Source organism: Elephas maximus, chromosome 7 (genome assembly GCF_024166365.1).
Source record: "Elephas maximus indicus isolate mEleMax1 chromosome 7, mEleMax1 primary haplotype, whole genome shotgun sequence".
NCBI lineage: Eukaryota > Metazoa > Chordata > Mammalia > Proboscidea > Elephantidae > Elephas > Elephas maximus.
The window spans coordinates 67,391,708-67,408,297 of NC_064825.1; the positions used below are offsets into that span (position 1 = coordinate 67,391,708).

A 16,590-nucleotide genomic window follows, 5' to 3' on the forward strand; every position below is an offset into this window, starting at 1 on the left:
GGGCTCCAGAAAGTATGTTCTTAACCACCCACTCTAATGCAGACAATAACAACAGGTGTCAACTCTAAGCACTTACAATGAACTACACTCTGGGTGAAGTACTTTATAGCACTATCTCATGTAACCTTCAGAACAGCCCTATGAAACAGATGTTAATATCATCCCCATTTTCAGATAAGAAACTGGGGCTTACAGAGCTTATGTGGCTTACCTTTCTCCTTGGGCTCTCACATCCCTTGGAATCATGGGGCCTCTAAGGCTCACAGGAAACCTTTCCTTTGCTACCCAAATCAGGCCCGTAGGCAACAGAAGGTCTCATGTTTCTTTGCTTGGAATTGGGATGATAGCAAGTCTGAGAGGAGAAATTGATTTTCATTATGATTGTCCAAGAGAATCTGACTAATGTCAGCCCTTGCAGACTGATCCAGTCATGCCCACCTCCATCGCACCATAAAGGAAACTAAAACAAGACCTCAGTGACCCCTCTGTTTCCCTGCTGCTGGTCTCAGCAATGGCCCTGGGTGGGTAGGAGCTTCTGTTCCTGAGATCTAGGAAAGCAAAAGGAGGTTTCTGGTTCCTCAAACTTGGTTAGACTGACTGTGGAATTCTGTACCAAGATGTCCAGCTCCCCTCATCCACTGTACCCAGGAGCCTTCCCTTGAAAAGCAGAAGCAGATAAAGTCAAGGCCTCCAGCCTCTCTGCCTTCTGACTTGAGGCAGCAGCACAGAGCCTACAGCTCAGGCTGATAGAAAGTAGCCCAGGCGGGCCAGCCTGTTTGTCAGCCAGCACAGGTCCAGCAGGGTGTGGGCTTGATAGTGTTGATGATGGGGATGCTTGCAGCTTCTGCCTCGGTGGATGTCCTCAGAGCTTGCTAGGCAGCTCACGAGGTGTGTGGGCCCATCGGAGCTGTGCTAGGTGTTGGCATCCAGGACACCTGTCACATCATCTTGGTGGGAAAGGCTATGTGTGCTGGGTCATTCAGGCCTGGGGTTAAATACTGCCATACAGGGGCATCTTCCAAGTGCGTTTTGCTCTTTGAGCCTCCAATTCCTCATCCTTGAGGAATCACTGAGATAAATTATGTCCAGCTTCTAACAGTGCTGGTTACATGGTCAGTGCCAAGCCATTAAAACCTGAGAATTGCTGAATGATTCCCATCTCCCCACACCCTAAAGGAAGCTCTTTGTGTACTAGAGAGAATATGCTTCTGTTTATGTGGGCAGGTGAGCCTGCTGTTCTGTTGAACAAAATGTGTATACTTCTATGTATATGGATAGTGCTGCTTCTAGATCTCAATTTTCACATCTGTGCTAGTTTTTTCCTCTTGAGGCTACCTCTTAGAAATATGGATTTTAAAGAAAATATGAAAGTAAATCATTAGAAATGTTTTGTAACTCTGAGACTCATTTCCCAAACAAGTGTATAGGCATTTTCTGCAGAAGCAATAAGATGTAACCAAATAATTTGAGTGGCCACTGGAAACTCAGATAATTTGTTTAGGTAACTTAGCCGTGACCAAATGACCCACTTCTATAATTTCATTGTTTATTTAGCATTTTATGGCAAATTTCACATTGGTGACTTGGTATCAAATTTTACACCAACTCAATTTACTTTATCTCCTAAACTTAGAAATTCTGACCTTTTCTGTTTTTACTAAAGCAGCTAAATAAAGCCTTTTTTTTTTTTTTCCGCAGTTCCATCTTACTTTCTCAGCAAAACCTTGGTGTAGAGATATGAACAACCCTTAGGGTGCCTAGGCATTGGCAGACAATAGAATTTGTTCAACAATCTTGCTATTCCTTTCTTCACATGCAAAATTTGTTGTCAAGCAGAGAGAAACTTTCCATTTCCACTTGCTGGGGAAAGTGTCACTTCTAGGTGAAATGCACAAGCACGTATGGCTTTTTAGAGGGAAGAAGATATGAGGCTGTAATGTAAGATAACGTAACCGACATTAATTATTGGGCTTTTGTTTTTAAAGGATCATGGCAACCTGTAAGATAACGTAACCGACATTAATTATTGGGCTTTTGTTTTTAAAGGATCATGGCAATCTGTGCGTGGCTTGTTCTGGAAGGAGATAACTAACTGTCATGATGCCTCGGAATCAAGTGAGTAACTCACACTGGTGGATCTCTTTTATGCCATTGACTAGCTCTTGGGGGGCTGGCTTTAAGGTTAGAAGTGTGTAAGGGCACACTTTCGTCAAGCCCACGTGAAGAAAGACCACTGGTGGAAGCCTTGGTTTCCCTCTTCAATCCTTGTTGCCTATAACCTGCGAGGTTGCACACTCTTCCTGTGGTCAGAGGAGGGAGGAAGGAGGGATTGAGACAGACGTTTATCCTGGGAGGTGAAACACCATCCCAACCCTCTGGTGTTTTGGCAGGTGGACTCTCTGCCCCCTTTCTTCTTAGCAAGGCAAGCCACTCAGCTGTTCTGACCCCTGTCCCAGCTCTCATGACATTTCAGCCTCTTGCTAGTCCAGATTTGTGCCAAGGCAAGTATCTAGCCAGGTTGCTTGCTAGTGGGAGTGACTTCAGAGCTCCATAGACCATTTGTCCAAGATTTTAAAAAAACGTGATTGCATCATCTTTATCTATTTGGACCCCGTTCTGAGGAAAGCCAAACCTGTTTAAATCATTCTGTAGATTCAGCAGTTCAATGGAGGCTTAGGGTCTGGAAGGCTTGGTGTGGACAGAAATCAATAATGGACTTGGTTTTTCATTGTCACCATTATGGACTATCGTACGAGCCCCCCCACTGCTCTCCCCAGCTCCACCCTCTGCCCCCTCTACTCTGTCCTCCACAGTGCTGCAGAGACCTGCCTCAGATGTACATCTGACCTGTCACTCATATGTTGGCCTTCAAGGCCTCCTCCAGTCTGCCTTCAGCCTCACTCTCTAGCCTTGCTTTCTGCCTCCGGCTAAGTTCCCACAACTCCTGAAACAGCTCGCCGGGTCTGAACACACTGTCCCCTCTGAGAAGAAGCCTCCCTCGCTTCCCCAGACAAAGTTGGCACCACCTCCTCTGCACTCTCACAGCACTTGGTTCATGCCTGGAATACACCACAGGCTGCAGTTAGGGCTTATTCACTGGTCCGGATCACCCACCAGCTGTAGGAGCCTCAAGAAACCATTCTCTCACCTTCCTGCCTGAGCTGGCAGCCCATCCCAGCCGGCCCTGAATCTGCCATGTCGCAGGGGGTCAGTAGCTATTTGTTGACTGAAGGAGTCTAATCCCAAAGTTTGTTTAGGGCTTTACAGTTGATGAAGCCCTAATCATAGTGCCTCATGGTAGCCTTGCATCCTGGGAAGGGAAGTCATATTATCCTCATTTATTTTATAGATGTGGAGACTGGGGTCTGAGCAGTCATAGAACTTGCCCCAGATTGTAGGCAACAAGGTCCAGGACTCACGTCTTCTGTGTCCCCGTCCAGTCTAGTTTCTATAATGCCAAACTTGATAATTAGAGGAAACCCAAGATATTATTTAGAGCAAACCTCTTGCTACCAGATAGGGAAACTAAGACCTGGCCTGAAGATAATTTTTCAAGGTTATGTAACTAACTGGTGTCAGATGCAGACTTGGAATTCAGGCCCTTGATTTCCAGTCTAGCATTATTTTTGCTCTTCCTCCCTGCTCTACTGCCTCCCTTCTGCATACAGCAATCAGAGGATAGTTTGTGATGATAAATCTAAATTACAGGAAGATGAGGAACTTATAGAATGCTTTAGCAAGAGGGAGCACAGACATGAATAGAATGGGCCCTACCCTCCAGAAGTGTCCTTGGAGACGTGAGACTGGGCCAGGGCCTCGATTTGGTTGAAGGAGGAAAGAGGGTAAGGGGAGAGCATCAGGGTCCATTCCCAGAGGCTGGAGCATGAGTGGAGGCCCAGTTGGAGGGGTAGCAGATGGCTATGTCTGGGCATTTTGAGGCTGGCCTGGTGGGCACTGAGCACCCACATGGGGGTGAGGAGCTGAAGCTCGGAGAAGTCCGTGTTGAAAGTCCTGAGCAGCAAGATGAGGGGATGTTGACTGGAACAAGGGGAAAGCTGCCCCAGTAGTTCTGATTCTTAGGGCCTGAGGGGAGACCAGGTGTCTTAGTTATCTTGTTGTTGTTAGGTACCGTCGAATTGATTCCAACTCATAACGACCCTATGCACAACAGAACAAAACACTCCCCTGTCCTGCGCCATCCTTACAATCATTATGCTTGAGCCCATTGTTGCAGCCACTGTGTCAGTCTACCTTGTTGAGGGTGTTCCTCCTTTCCATCGACCCTGTACTTTACCAAGCATGATGTCCTTCTCCAGGGACTGATCCCTCCTGACAACATGTCCAAAGTATGTAAGGCACAGTGTCGACATCATTGCTTCTAAGGAGCATTCTGGTTGTACCTCTTCCAAGACATTTGTTTGTTCTTTTGGCAGTCCATGGTATAGTCAATATTCTCCACCAACACCACAATTCAAAGGCGTCAATTCTTCTTCGGTCTTCCTTATTCATTGTCCAGCTTTTGTGTGCATATGATGTGATTGAAAATACCATGGCATGGGTCAGGTGTACCTTAGTCTTCAAGGTGACATCTTTGCTTTTCAACACTTTAAGGAGGTCCTTTGCAGCAGATTTGCCCAGTGCAATGCGTCTTTTGATTTCTGGATTGCTGCTTCCATGGCTGTTGATTGTGGATCTAAGTAAAATGAAATCCTTGACAACTTCAAGCTTTTCTCCCTTTATCTAGTGTTGCTATAATGGAAATACCACAAGCGGATGGGTTTAACAAAGAGAAATTTATTTCCTCACAGTAAAGTAGGTTAAAAGTCCAAATTCAAGGTGTCAGCTCCAGGGAAAGGTTTTCTCTCTGTCAGCCTTTTCATCAGTCTTCCCCTGGACTAGGACCTTCTTCACAGAGGGCCCTCGGGTCCAAAGGACATACTCTGCTCCTGGCACTGTTTTCTTGGTGGTGTGAGGTCCCCAACTCTCTGCTTACTTCCCTTTGCTTTTTATCTCTTGAGAGATAAAAGGTGGTGCAGGCCACACCGCAAGGAAACTCCCTTTACATTGGATCAGGGAGGTGACCTGAGTAAGGGTGGTGTTACAACCCTCTTAATGTAAAATTACAATCACAAAATGGAGGAAATCATGACTTAGCCAAATTGATATACACATTTTTCGGGGGACATAATTCAGTCCATGACACTGAGCAAGATCAGTCTGCTGTGGCCTGAGAATTCCTCCCCTTTTCTGGAGAAGCACAGAATGCAGAGTCCCTGCACAGGTGGTTTAGGCAAGGAACAGTGGATTCCATCATTGTCTGAAATGTGTGTGGGGAGGGAAGTGTGTGCATTTCTGGCTGGCTCAAGCCTGTTGAGCTCAAATGAATTGTTTTGTTTTGTTTCCGATTCACCACACTTCCTGTTGGTCTTTTTTCCCTCCAGAGTCTTGTGTCTCTCCTGGGACATTCACTCAGTGGTGGTTTGACCCAGGGCCAGGTGGGCCCCACACCTCTCCGCTACTCATTTTCACTCTCTCCCTTCTTGCAATTTCTTGGGCATACAGACTGGGAGACTGGGGCTGACCTCTGGGTCCAGCTCCATGGGCAAATTGAAACCTACAATTTGCCCAAATTACAGAGAATGTGTTGTTTACCAAGTGGGCATCCTGGACTCTTTTGCAGAATGTCACCAGATCATAAACTTCTCTAGGGCAGGGAAAGTGGGTCATGTTACATCATAATTGTGTACACCTCACATTTACATCTCACTTTACATTTTACAAAGGGCATTTGTTCTTTATAAGAAGACCAGCGGATTTACTCCAATTTTACAGATGAGAAATTTGACTTAGTATATAAACAGCCAAAGGTAAGGTAGCTGTTGAAGGGCTGAACTGGGACACAGCCCAGACCTCCCATTTATAAATTTCACGGTCTCTCTACTCTACTGAGCTCCAGCCACATGCAGCTCTCCCGAGTGCCTTGGACATATGAGAAGCTCGATAAATACTTGTTGAATGAGTGAACTTTGGCTTTTTTCTTTTGGCACTCTTAACCATAAATGGATCCTCTTTGGCAGCAAAGGGAACACACTACCCTGTGAAGTATTTGAATTTCTGCCCCGATAAGAAACTAGTAGTTCTCTTCTCACCCAGCCTCACCTCTGTGAACTGGGTCACGCACACTGAATAATTAATTCCTTGAATCTTTTACTCAGAGCTTCCTTCTCCTAAGACTGAGCTGATGTGTCAAACATTGATCTTCTAAAGGTCCCTGGCAGAAGTTCAACCTGCTGTTGGCTATCATAAACCAGCAGATTACCCATTTAATTGCCCATGAGTAATACCCCTGGCCTAAACAGATCCAATGGGTTACCACTCTTCTACCAACAGTATCTAGATCAAGGAATGAGGGATAGTTGTGGGTTATCTTAGATACTTAAGGTTCTGTAGGAAGAGGGGGACTTACCTTCCCCCTGTCACTGACTTCTGAACTCCTCAAGATTTTGTGGTCAAGGGCTGGAGAAAGAACAAGGAAATGTCAGATTGGGAAGGCATGCACCTGGTAGGAGAGGCAGTTATCAGAACATCTGCTGGGCTTGCTCTTTCCCTCAGTGACACTGGGTCATGTTTCTTAGCATCTCCAGGGGATCCAGCTGGCCTCATTAGAGCAACCTAATTAGACTCTTGAGGTCAACAGAGTCGAGTGGAAAAAAAGGGGGCTGGGACCAAAAGACCCACATTCTCCTCTTGCCTGTTTCATAGATTAGCTGTATGACCCTGGGCAAGTCACGAAACTTCACCTGCTCTCTGATTTCTTATCAAGGAAATAAGGGGTGGCATGGAGGGTTGGGCTGCATCTTAAAGGAACCTCACAGACTTCTGTGGCTCTAAGAGCTCACTGCAGTCTTGTCCATGGATTAGCACCGCCTCCAGGCCGCTGCCTCCTCGCATAGCCCCAGTTTGCCTCTGTAAGCACTTTTCTCCTGCCTTTGTAACTCCTCTGCCCCTCCCTGAGATATGCCACAGCACAGATAAGAACTGCCTGTTGCTGCCTCTGTCTCCTACATGGGAAAAAAACATCTAAGGTTTTAAAAAGCATAGGGGACCTAGAGAGTACAAGTTGGTCTAGGAGGGGAGTAAGAAAAACCCTTGAGTGGAAAGAAACCAACCGGGTGATTATGGGTTGTTGGAATATCCAAGATGTTGATGCCCCCAAGGCATCTGGGCTCTGTTGAGTTGTTTGAACTGAAAGTAGTAAATTCGTTCTTAGGAGTACTGCCCCTAGTTTATCCTCTCCTTCCCTGGCCAGGCTTTGAGGTCAGGGTGACCAGACACTTCTGGGCTCGGGAGCAATAAAGGTAGTAATGTTGGTGGGAGGCTGTTCAGTGAGAGAGAGCTGTCTCAGACAACTAACGAAAAAAGGGAAAAGGTTAGGGAAGGTAGGTTTGTCTCTAGGCTTTACAATCTCAGAGTTTTAAAGCTGGAAAGAATTTACAGATCATCGAATCCAATTCTTCCATTTTACGAGTAAAGAAACTGAGTTCCAGAGACATAACACTCAAACTCAAAAAGCAGGCTGGTGTAGAACTGAGACAGAACCCAAGTCTCTTGACTTCCAATCTAGCAGCTCTTTCCCTGGTATCATGTTGCCTCCACCTGTGGGTTCAGCCACCACTTTTTCCACTTCTCTCTTTGACCCTGAGCTGGAGTGTCTAAGGTCTTAACTGGGCCCCACTGTTCCTGCCTCCTTGTTTATCATGGCCTAATAAAACTTGGGTGCAACATCATAGAGATGTTGAGGCCTCTCCTTGTGTGTGGGCTGTTTGACTTGTACTTAGTGACTTAACACTGTTGAGTCAGCATTATTCTGTTTTATGGTGTATCTCGGGGTGAAAGATTAATTCAAGACAGGAAATGAAGGATATGATGGCCCAGCCTCTGCAGTAGTAGCCTCTTGTCAATTTCCCATTCAGATAAACATCACATGAGCTTTGTTGGTGAGCCGGCTTTGTTTAGGAAACTGCCAGCTAAGGCCTGGATTGAGGGCAGCCTATACTGGCCCTGGAAACCCTGGTGGTGTAGTGGTTAAGACTTCAGCTGCTAACCAAAAGGTCAGCAGTTCAAATCCACCAGGTGCTCCTTGGAAACCCTATGGAGCAGTTCTACTCTGCCCTATAGGGTCACTATGAGTCAGAATCGACTCAATGGCAAGGGGTTTGGTTTTTGTTTTTGGTACTGGCCTTTGGTCTGAGAGGGCTCTTTGGGTTAGAGGCTGGCCACCTGTTGATATATTGATGGTATGTGAGCCAGAATGGAAGCCACTCACTTTTTCCTTTAGGACTCCATTTAGTACTGGGGTCAACATTTCCCTCTGAGGGAAAGAAAGTACGTAAACATAGCTTGTACTTCTTCTGCTGGACAGGCACTGGGTTTACTACGTATGTCACCTTTATGCCGCACAGAAGCCCTCTGAGATATGGGCATGGCTCTTAGCTGTATTGAGTACTGAGGAGAAAACCGAGTCAGAGAGAGGTTAAATGTCTTGTCCGCATCTCACAAGGGCCAGGACTCAAATGCAGGCTGCCTGATTTCTAAGCCTTCATCATTCCACACCTCCCATGGCCTCTCTTTGCACAGAGAAGGGAGAGCTGGGATTAAACGGGCCAGGCATTGACTGAAGCATCAGGTATTTCCTAGGGACTTCCAAGTGCCACATCTTGAGCTTGGTTCTAGGGATGCAAAGGTGAGTAAGACCTGGTCCCTTTACTCCTAAAGGCTGTGGCCTGGTGATGGGACAGATGTGCACACAGTCACAGTAATAGCCACGGTTGTAAGTGTTATTATAGAGGGACACACCAAATCCTCAGAGATCACTGAGAAGGGAGCAGCACACCCAGAAGACCACATGAAGGGGGTGCTGTCTCGGACTTGGGTACTGAAGGATGAATAGGAGATTGCCAGACAAAAAGGAAGAAGAAGGTTTTCTAGATGGGAGGTGTGGTGGTTAGAAAGGGCTTGACTCAGTATCTGGAAGTGAGGAGGAGTCATCTGCATGTTTTCTTTCTATGCTGAGGGTGGAGGTAGTGCAGGAATCAATTGAGAGATACGCTGGAGATATGGTTTAGAACCAGATGTAAAGGGCTTTGTAAAATACTTGTTACTTATGCAAGATTAGCTGAAAGAAACATCAGTGGGGACCAGCAAAGATTCTCCAGATACCAGTTCTCCAGGTATCTAAAGCATCTTTCTCTGTGGAAATGTGGGTGGGACTCATCTTCAGACTGTGCCCATTTTCTATGTTTTGTGTCTCATGCACCAGTGGAAGTGATTATCGATGCAGCAGAGGAACCGGGGTAGGATGGGCCACGCTGACAGCTCATATTTAAAATGTCTCAAATTCTTCTCGCTAAATAAGCTGAGAACAAACATCTTTCTGAGTTCATGTGCAGACTGTGTCTCCAGGGACTGCCTTGCATTCCAGACAGGGCCACAGAATAATCTTTAGGTGCCAGGGGAGCAGGGTGAGAAAGCTACTTACAAGCAAAGACCAAAAAAATATGTACAGCAGTTTTTAAGGATGACATTTGCAAGGCAAAAGTATCAAGGAAGTAGGTTATTTACCATGAGGGTGAATTCCTTGGGACCTTGTAGCCAAAAAAAACTAAAAATTAGTTTTTTTTTTTTTTTTTGTAGCCAAGGTTTTAAAAAATATCCCATCTTTAGAGAGCATCCCCCAGGAACTCTTGTATCCTGGGATGGTTGTTACCCTGTGTAATTAATACCTGGCTGATCCTTTCTGGATCCAAACCAAACCAAATCCATTGCTGTCGAGTCAATTCTAACTCATAGCAACCCTATAGGACAGAATAGAACTGCTCCATAGGGTTTCCAAGGAGCACCTGGTGGATTCAAACTGCTGACTTGTTGGGTAGCAGCCATAGCTCTTAACCACTATGCCACCAGGGTTTCTCCTTTCTGGGTAGTTGCTACTTATTTTAGCAAACATATAGAACATAAGCCCAAGCACCAAGTGAATGGTGTTTTCACTCAGCCAGCACCAATTTGTTATGTTGGGATCGTGGGAGATTGTCTCCTGGACCACCGGGGAAGATTCCCTGGCTTGGCCAGACCTGCTGTATGTTGGGGCTGGGCCCAGTGAGGAGTATTTTGACCCACTGAATGATGAAGGCACTGACTGGAACCTAAAGCACTTGCCCCAGCATCTCTGAGCTCACAGGAGCGTAGACTTTGAGTGCATCCCCCAAAGAGAGCTAACCATCCCGCCTCGGACCTCTATTGCCCTTCCGCTCCATGCCCTGGTCTGCATGGCTCTCAGATGCACCCTCATAACTGTTACCCACTAGGCAAATGTTATAACGCTCATATCCCCAGTCCTTGAAGGTGAAATCCGTCTTGTCAAACCAATAATCCCCTCAAAAGTTCATTCAGCAACTGAATGTATTTTAGGAACCGATTCTACCCTGTCTTATCAGGGAGGTCTTTCTCTATTTCTTGTCTGGAACCTTAAATGTTTTTTATAGATCTTTTGTGACAATAGTTCTCAGGAGACTCCAGTTCCTCTGTACAGCAAGAGAGTGGAGCCACATGGGTCTTTATCTCTCACTGCTACTTAGACATCTGAAGTACTTTTTGATAGCAGCATATTTGACATGGGCAGGGAGATTCTTTTGGGCAGGGTCCTGGTGAAGAAATACTTTCTCAGAGCTGTTTGGCCCCGTCTGTCCTGGTCTCTAATGCTCCCGAGGTAAGAACTGTTAGTATGTGTTTCTCTAGCACATTGCTTGGCACAGAGTAATCAGTCAGTACCTGTTGAATGACTATATGGATGAATGAACGGTCAGCAAATAGATCCTTCTGTTTTCCAGTGGGAAGCAAAATGGAAATGAATGGGCCTCAAACTGATTGCCTACATGCCATCCTGCATCCAGCATTCACTTCAGAACAGAGTCTGGTCTTTGGCACAAAGGGAGTTAGTTACTAGATAAAGACACCTCCTAGGCTAGTGCCTGGAGCGAGGCCCAGATGATCCTTGATCCGCATTCAGAAATTCCCCACCTCAAGACTGTTTTTGAGGTTTAAAACCAACAAACCACCACCATCGGCAACAACAATATCGATAAAACCCTGGGAATAACAAGTATTGGCGAGGATGTGGAGACGTTGAATCCCTCCTCCAGTGCTGGTGGGACTGTAAAATGGGGAAGTCGCTGTGGAGAACAGTTGGCAGTTCCTGAAAAGGTTAAACGTAGAATTTCCATACGGTCCAGCAATTTCAATCCTAGGTATATATCCCCAAAAGACTGAAAGCGGGGACTCAAGCAAATCATACAGGAATGTTCATAGCAGTACTCTTCACATTAGCCTAAAGGTGGAAATAAACCGACTGTTCATCAGCAGATGTCCGGAAAAACAAAATGTAGTATATACATACAATGGAATATTATTCAGCCATAGATATGAGATACCGACACATGCTACGACATGGATGAACCCTGAAAACATTGTGCTAAGTGAAATAAGTCAGACACAAAAGGAAAAATAGCGTATGATCCCATTTATATGAAATGTCTAGAATAGGCAAGTGCATAGAGACAGAAAGGCTAGGAGGAAGGGGAGAATGAGTTTTTTCTTAAGGGGTACGAGTTTCTGTTTTGGGGTAATGAAAAAGTTTTGGAAGTAGATACTGGTGATGGGTGCCAAAATTTTAAGTATAATTAATGCCATTGAATTGTACACTTAAAAATGGTTAAAATGGCAAATTTTATGTTATTAATATTTTACCACAAAAAAGTCATAAAACATAAAAAACAAACACTGGGTATGCTGGTCCTGGAGAAAGTCAGGGAGGAGTCCATTCTGCTGGCCCATCTGTTTGCCCACCCCGCCCCAACTTGGCCAAAATGTCCCATGCTTGGCCATGCCTCCCAAGGGCCTTCTGATGGGTGTCCTTGCTTTGTTCACGCTGCTTCTCTGAAGCGTAAGGGATTTTACATTCAAATCACAGATCCTGGCTTCCCAAGTGTGTTGACAGGTTGGTAGGCTTTGAACAACCCATTATAGTCTTTTCTGACTCAGCCAGGGCTCACCTGTCCGTGCAGGTGCACACACCTGCTCATAAAGGCTGAATGCAGTTTACAGGCCTTATGTGGAGACAAGTAAGGGATGCAGACAGCTGGACAGCATGGGCAAGCATCTCCCCCGGCCCCCACCCTGGGCACATCCACACAAAGGCCAACAGACTGTGGAGCCGCAGGGTGTTATTGTTTACATTGTTAATAACATTAATCACGACATAAACAGCCAAGTCTGTGTCATTATATATAAGGAAATTAATCTTGAAATTAACAATCTGTAATTCAAATGAAAAAATTTTAGGAGTCTTTTAAGTCAACTGTGAGGGTGGTACAATGTTAGCTGCTCCATGTCTCCTGAGACAGATTTTTTCTGGTAAATATTCATTCCTTCAACAAACGTGAACTAACTGCCTGTGGAGCACGCAACACACTGGTACTGGAACTACGAGAGGTTAACGGTGGATAGACAACTCATTCATGAGTGAATTAGTTATAAGGGGGCATAGTACAAAAAGTTGAATTATTTGAATCTTAAATATTGATTGAGTGTACCCAGAACTCAGACAAGTACTTTAAGAAATAGAAAAGAAACTAAAAACCTTTTCCTTAAGAATTTTATAAAGTATGACCAAATGAGATTAGTGCATGAAAGATAAAGTCTGTTCAGGGCTAAACAAAGCGCCAAATGGCATAGGTGCCTATACTAGACACCTGTACCATAACCGTTGGTCTCCACCACCAGGCTGTAATTTCTCAGAAGGGGAGACATATCTTGTTCACTTTGCATCCACAGTGCCCAGCAAGGCCCTGAGCACAGAGGTTCTCAGTCAGGAATTGAACGTGGCATAAACCATAGTTCCCATACCTGGCTGGTCATAGAATTCCTGGTGAGTTGAAAACACTTTTCCCCTTTGGACCTCAGGCTGCAGAGATTCTGTTTGGGAGCCGGCCTGGGAAGCTATAATTTTGGATACTTCCTGGTGAATCTGCTGAAGAGCCAGGTTTGGCGACCTCTAGAATAAATGACAGGTGTAGGGAGCCCTGGGGCTTTGTGAACAGGGTGAAGGTGGTGCCTGTGTGATGGGAAAGGAGAAGAGGGGATGTGGAAATTGATGAGACAGCTCTTGCGGTAACTCAGGTCAGAGTTGACCAGGCCCTGAACAAAAGACACCCCGTGTTCTGAATTTTGAGTGATGGTCTTGATTATTTTTCAACAAGCTGTCATTGAGCATCTACCACGTGCCAGAGACACAGTGGGCAGGCCTGGGATGTGCAGCCTCTGGCATCAGAGGGCTCGCAGTTAAGCGAGGTGGGCGGACCTGCAAATAGATCGCGACAGTATGTATACATGAAATCATCATGGAAAACTCCAGAGTATGGGAAAAGGGAGAAAGGACGCAAGGTAAGGCATCAAAGAATGACGCAGCTCAGGATACTGGCCAGGCATCATTTCCTTTAATCCTTGAATAACCAAGAAGGCCACAACTATTAGTATCCCCATTTAATGGATTAGGAAACTGAGGTTCAAAGAGATTAGGTAATTCGTCCAAGCTTACACACCTAGTAGTGGTGGGTCAGGGTTCGCATCCAGTCTGCCTGACTTCAGAGTCCAAATCATACCCATTACGCTCTGTGCCTGTGACATTTCAGCCAGCTCTAAAGATGTGTTTTTCTCTATTAAGGTGTTTGGATTTCACCCTGAAGATTATCAGGGAGGTGTTAAAGGTTTTAAACAGGAAGGAGACCTGACTCAATGTACATTTTTGGTATAAAACTCTCTGGAACAGGTGGGTAGATTGGAGGGAGGTGAATGTGGAGGCAGAAAAAATGGTCATGAAGAGATTTTTGAGAGTCCCGGGTATGAGCAGGTGGAGATCTGAACCTAGGCGGTCGCAGTAAAGAACAGGAGGCAGTAGGCAGGGCTGTGGAGAAGCAGGGCTTGGTGACCGGCTGGCTCTGCTAGATGAGGGAAAGGGGTAGAGGAGGTCAGCTCTAAGGTCTTGGCTTGAGAGTCTGGGTGCAGGTTGTGCTGTTCACTGAGGCTGGGAGTGCTGGAGGTGGAACAGGTGGGCTGGGAGGGAAGTAGACTGCGTGTGAGGTCCCTGTAAGAGAGTCCAGGAGGAGATGTCTAATGAGCTGTTGAAATCTAGGCCTGGAATAGCCCTGTCCATGGCCTGAATGCTGTGGAGACATCAACCTTGAAGTAATAGTTTTATGGGCTATCAAGACACAGATATTGGTTGAACTGTGGGAATGTTGAGGTCCTTGAGAACAAGAAGAGATGGAAGGCAGAACCTTGGGACACGGTAACATTTCAGGGGCAGGTAGAGAGACGAGTCTGCAAAAGACTGAGAATAGGGAGGGATTGTAACAAGAGAAGACACAATCAAGAGGGATTCGTTTTGAACGTTAATGGTTAGTGGTGACCTCAGTAAGACAGTGCACTCAGGAGCCTAAAGGGCAGGGGGTGGGGTGTGTGTAGGGGGTGGAGTAAAGGTGAAAACCAGATTGGGGGGAATTAAAAGGCAAGTGGAAGGTCAGGAAGTGGACATTGCGAGGCTAGCCTATCCTATTAAGAAATTAGGCTGTGAAGGGAAGCAAGGAGAGTGCTTTTTTTTTTTTTTTTTTTCTGGTAAAAGTAAATATCAATGTAACCGTGGCTGAATTTGTGCACATTTTAGGGAACGACTTCATAATCGTAAATCCACAAATCAGAAAAAAAAAGTTTTGTCTGGCAATGAGTACTTTTTTTTTTTTTGTTAAACTTGAACATGTGGCACCTGGCTCGGCACAAGTCTTCACAATGGGGGGCATTTGAAGACAGCAGCCATGAGGCACTGCTAGCTGGGCTGTGAGCTTTTCGGGGCAGGGGCTGCTCCGCGGCCATCCTGGGCTCCCGGGCTCAGTGCTGTGCACAAAGTGAGCCGGCATTGGCAAGAAATCCTTTCCAAGGTCTCTTTGCTGTAACTTCCACACCTCTTCCCCAGCTTCCCTCTCTGTCCTCCAGACTAACTACCAGGACTCAGATCCCTGAGGCCTAATTTCAGAAAGCCAGGAGATTAAGTGCCATCCAAATACAAAGACTCTGCGGGTGAGTTTCAGGGTGTGCTGCGCAGAGACTAGGTGGAAAACAGCTGCCCCACCTAAGCAGAAGGTGCATTAAGGTGTGAGTGAACCGACCTTACCTTCTATGGGAAAATGCACTGGTTTCTGCCTCTGCTTGGCTTGGGATACCTTGAGCTTGACTTGGTGGTGGTTATTCCCTCGGCAGTGTGCCAGGAACTGACACTTAATGAGCACATCCGTGAGCCTGGTGCTGTGAGAGGCACCTTCATTTAACTTTCACAGAAACTCTATGATATTTATGACTTGCTCAAGGGAGGGTTTGGTGACTCAGAAGTCCGTGATCTTTCCACTGTATGATGACAGCTCCAGGGACTCAGGGGCTGAGATCTCGGGATGTTATGGAAACCAAGGAAATGGATTAGCTTCTCTTCCATATTCTCCTGCTTTACACCGTTTGCAAATAGGACAGGGATGTAATTTTTCAACGTAGTGTATGTGTGTATAGAGAGGAGACCAGACTTACTTCCGGGTCAGGCAACTTTTCCAGAATATCGAGGTTGGGTGGTGCAAACAGATAATGTGCCTTGCTGTTAACTGAAAAGTTGGAGGTTTGAGTCCACCCAGAGGCATCTCAGAAGAAAGGCCTGGCAATCTACTTTAAAAAAAAAAATCAGCCATTGAAAACCTTGTGAAGCACAGTTCCACTCTCACATACGTAGGGTTGCCATGAGTCAGAGTTGACTGATGGCAATATATATATATTTTTTTTAACAGAAGGTAAGCTATAAAACAACAGAACTGGCTGCTTTTGGAAGTTGGCCTATCTCAACAGTGGTCATGGTGAGATCCCATGTGATCCATTTTATCGGGACGGAATGCTTTCTGCTATAGGCCGAATGCATATGACGTGGACCAAAATCTGTGTGCTGAGTAAATAATGGAAGAAGCTGGACTGTATGAAGAAGAATGCGGCTGGATTGGAGGAACACTTGTTAACGACCTGTGATATGCAGATGACTCAACCTTGCTTGCTGAAAGTGAAGAGGACTTGAGGTACTTATTGACGAAGATCAAAGACTACAGCCTTCAGTATGGTCCACACTTTAACATGAAGGAAACAAATTGCTCACAACTGGACCAATAAACAACATCTTGCTAAATGGATAAAAGATTGAAGTTGTCAAGGATTTCATTTTACTTGAATCTACAATCAACACCCATGGAAGCAGCAGTCAGGGAGTCAAAGACATATTGCATTGGGCAAATCTGCTGCAAAAGACCTATTTTAAAGTCTTAAAAAGCAAATATATCACTTTGAGGACCAAGGTGTGCCTGACCCAAGCCAGGGTATTTTCAGTCACCTAATATGCCTGCGAAAACTGGACTTTGAATAAGGAAGACCAAAGAAGAATTGATGCCTTTGAATTAT

At 45.6% G+C, this 16,590-nt stretch overlaps 1 protein-coding gene across 9 annotated transcripts in view; it reads left to right on the top strand.

The window, feature by feature from the left end:
• MICAL2 (microtubule associated monooxygenase, calponin and LIM domain containing 2) overlaps positions 1-16,590 on the top strand; it is a 250,516-nt gene that overhangs the window by 34,054 nt on the left and 199,872 nt on the right. For 8 of the 9 annotated variants that reach the window (XM_049890391.1, XM_049890393.1, XM_049890394.1 and 5 more), the window contains exon 2: positions 2,047-2,115. The exons of the other annotated variant lie outside the window; for it this stretch is intronic. The gene's annotated coding sequence lies outside the window, so the exon portion shown is untranslated. The remainder of the gene's footprint in view (positions 1-2,046; positions 2,116-16,590) is intronic. 9 annotated transcript variants of the gene reach the window in all.